Raw genomic sequence first — 3,567 nt, forward strand, 5'->3', positions numbered from 1 at the left:
TTTTTTCGTCAAAATACGTATGGGACGTGTGGAGTATCAATGGATAGGTCTTCAAAAATGATATTGAGGTTTCTAATATTATTATTTTTCTACACTGAATAGTTTGCGTGAGAGACACTTCCAAAGTGGTAAAATGTGTGCCCCCCTGTAACTTCTAAAATAAGAGAATGATAAAACTAAAAAAAAATATATGATGTACATTACCATGCAAACTTCCACCGAAAATTGGTTTGAACAAGATCTAGTAAGTAGTTTTTTTTAATACGTCATAAATGGTATGGAACCCTTCATGGGCGAGTCCGACTCGCACTTGGCCGCTTTTTTTATATCTATACTACGTCGGTGGCAAACAAGCATACGGCCCGCCTGATGGTAAGCAGTCTCCGTAGCCTATGTACGCCTGCAACTCCAGAGGAGTCACATGCGCTATGCCGACCCTAGCATTCCCCCCCTCGTTGAGCTCTGGCAACCTTACTCACCGGCAGGAACACAACACTATGAGTAGGGTCTAGTGTTATTTGGCTGCTGTTTTATTACTGTCGAGTGTATAATTAAATTAATTATTTTTAGATTACCAATGGCAAAACCGGAACTTTAAGGTTATCGTAATTATTCCTAGCTAATAACATCAAACGGTACAAAAGTCGACTGAATAGCGAAATAAAGCAATAGCAAAAACCCTGTGAAGGAATTTCATTAAAATGGAAAAGCAGGGTCTGCTTTGCCCGTTGGCTGTTGTGTTACTTTTATGGTTCCGTACCTGACAAGGAAAAAAATGGAACCCTTATAGAATCTCTATTGTCTGTATGTCTGCTTGTCAATTCCGTTTATCTCGGGAACGCGAGGAGGAATCGAGTTGAAATTAAAAACTATATACCGTAAAACCACCCAACTATAGTCCAAAGCTCCCAACTATGGTCCACATATAAACTAAATTTTTCTCGTTCAGGTGTGTATTTTACTATATTTTTGTAGTTCTAAGGCAAAGTATGTTTATAAATGGAAGGTAAAACTAGGAGTAAACCACAAGGAACATTGGTATAGATACTTAATTTCCTTTTGAACTTGTGGACCATAGTTGCAGTATTGGACTATAGTTGGATGGTTTTACGGTATTCAAATCTGCAGTCCCTTGAACATGTGAAAGAAACTATCTTCCAAGTTAACGTAAAAAAATACGGCGGTTTATGCCGCAGCAAAAAACGTATAATTCGACACTCTCAAGGGAATCAAATTATAGGTTACTTCCTGTTGACCTAGCACTATGGAACTTGGCAAGTAATATCGTCTTATACTACAAGTACGACGACCGGTTTGGCCTAGTGGCCCTGCCTACGAAGCTGATGGTCCTGGGTTCAAATCCTGGTAAGAGCATTTATTCGTGTGATGAGCATGGATATTTGTTCCTGAGTCATGGGTGTTTTCTATGTATTTAAGTATTTATAATTATTTATATATTATATATATCGTTGTCTAAGTACCCTCATAAGCCTTATTGAGCTTACTGTAGGACTTAGTCAATTTGTGTAATACTGTCCTATAATATTTATTTATTTATTAAGTTTGTTGGACCCGGGTATGTCCTTAAACTACCAAAAGAGAGGTATGGGCACAGTAATTGTCATCCCGCTTTGTGTGGTAGGGCACAGTTCAGCGGATGCCATTTCTATTCCAGAGCAGAGCCCAACTGGGGAAGTACCTCCTCCTTACAGAAAATCGCAGCCAAATAACACTAGACCCTACTCATAGTGTTGTGTTCCTGCCGGTGAGTAAGGTTGCCAGAGCTCAACGAGGATGTGGCGTGTTGACGACGGGGGACCTACGGAACTCCTAATACTGCAATTGGTATGTGTGGGCGCGGAGTACAGGCGCGGCTATCAGGGAGACCCGGTGAAACGGCTGTCCGCTGGCCGCCCGCAGGTCAGTAGGGTTCCCGAACCCAGGGACTACTTAATCTCCGCCCTGGGAGGCTGAACCACCAACCTCGCGCAAAATCCCTGTTGTAGTAGTCGTGCCGGAGAAGGAGACCGGAGTGGACCCGGCTGCTGTAACAGGGGGGGACCGGGGGCCCTTCCGTACGCCGCGCCTGTGGAACGCAATACCCTACATAACCTTTTGGCAGATTTGTTCCATTATCTTGTCCTCTAAGCCGTCAACACGCCGAATCCTCATTGTACACTTAAAAAAAAATGGCTAATAAGAGTAAAAAAAGAAACGGTTTCTCGGCGGCATCCCCTTCCACGCAAGTGGACTTCTGTAATATCAGGGGACTGCATTCAAATTTAAGCGCAGTCCATTACCACCTAGAATCTGCGCAGCCGACCATTCTTTTTCTAACGGAGACACAGATATCCTGCCCGGTGGACATTTCATACCTATTGTACCCCGGCTATACACTGGAACACAAGTTCATGAGACACGCCGGTGTGTGTATGTACGCCCGGCAGGATGTCTGCTGTCGCCGCCTTCATGCCTATGAAGACAGGGACCTGTCGGTTCTTTGGGTGCGTGTGGACTACAGCGGCCACACTCGTGTCTACGCGTGCCTGTACAGGTCTCACAGCGGCAACACGGAGACGACTCGGCTCTTCGAGCACCTACAATTAACGGCTGACAGACTTCTCGAGCAGTACCCTTCCGCAGAGCTCGTGATTTTGGGGGACTTTAACGCCCACCACATTGAGTGGCTTGGTTCCCGGTCCACTGACCACGCGGGAAGGTCTGCTCACGAATTTTCTCTGGCCTATGGACTCTCGCAACTGGTACGTTCTCCCACGAGAATACCAGATATCGAGGACCATACAAGCTCTCTACTGGACCTCCTGCTGACCACACGTCCGGACGGATATTCCGTTTCAGTGAACGCGCCTCTCGGTTCATCCGATCACTGTCTCGTCCAGACTCGGGTACCATGCGCGCGGCCCGATCCACCACGGCCAACTAGCTCGCGACGCGTGTGGCAGTATAAGTCAGCAGATTGGGATGGATTGCGTGAATTCTACGCGTCGTACCCGTGGAGGCAGCTCTGTTTCACATCAGAAGATCCTGACTCCTGCGCAGCCAGTGTCGCCGAGACAATACTGATGGGAATGGATTGTTTCATTCCCAACTCGGTAATAGCTGCGGGAGCGAAGAGACGTCCTTGGTTTAATCGGCCCTGTAAAGAAGCTACAGTTCGCAAGCAAGCCGCCTACAGGGCTTGGACCAAGGCCGTAGCTAATAAGGATCCGAACGTTTCTGATGTGAAACGCAAATTAAACGCTGCCTCGAGGTCCAGTAAGAGAGCCATTGCCAGGGCTAAATACGATTTCGTCGGCAGAATTGGTGAGAAACTAGCGGGCTACCCCACTGGGAGTCGCGCGTTCTGGTCGCTTGCCAAAGCTGCCGAGGGAAATTTTTGTCAGTCGTCCTTACCACCACTGCGGAAAGCTGATGGTGATCTGGCCCATAGTGCAAAGGAGAAAGCCGATCTTCTTGGTACTCTCTTTGCCTCAAACTCGACCCTGAGCGACGACGGTAGCGCCGTGCCGCCCACCATCCCGCGGTGCGTATACTCCATGCCAGAGA

Source organism: Cydia pomonella, chromosome 3 (assembly GCF_033807575.1).
Source record: "Cydia pomonella isolate Wapato2018A chromosome 3, ilCydPomo1, whole genome shotgun sequence".
NCBI classification, from domain to species: Eukaryota; Metazoa; Arthropoda; class Insecta; order Lepidoptera; family Tortricidae; genus Cydia; species Cydia pomonella.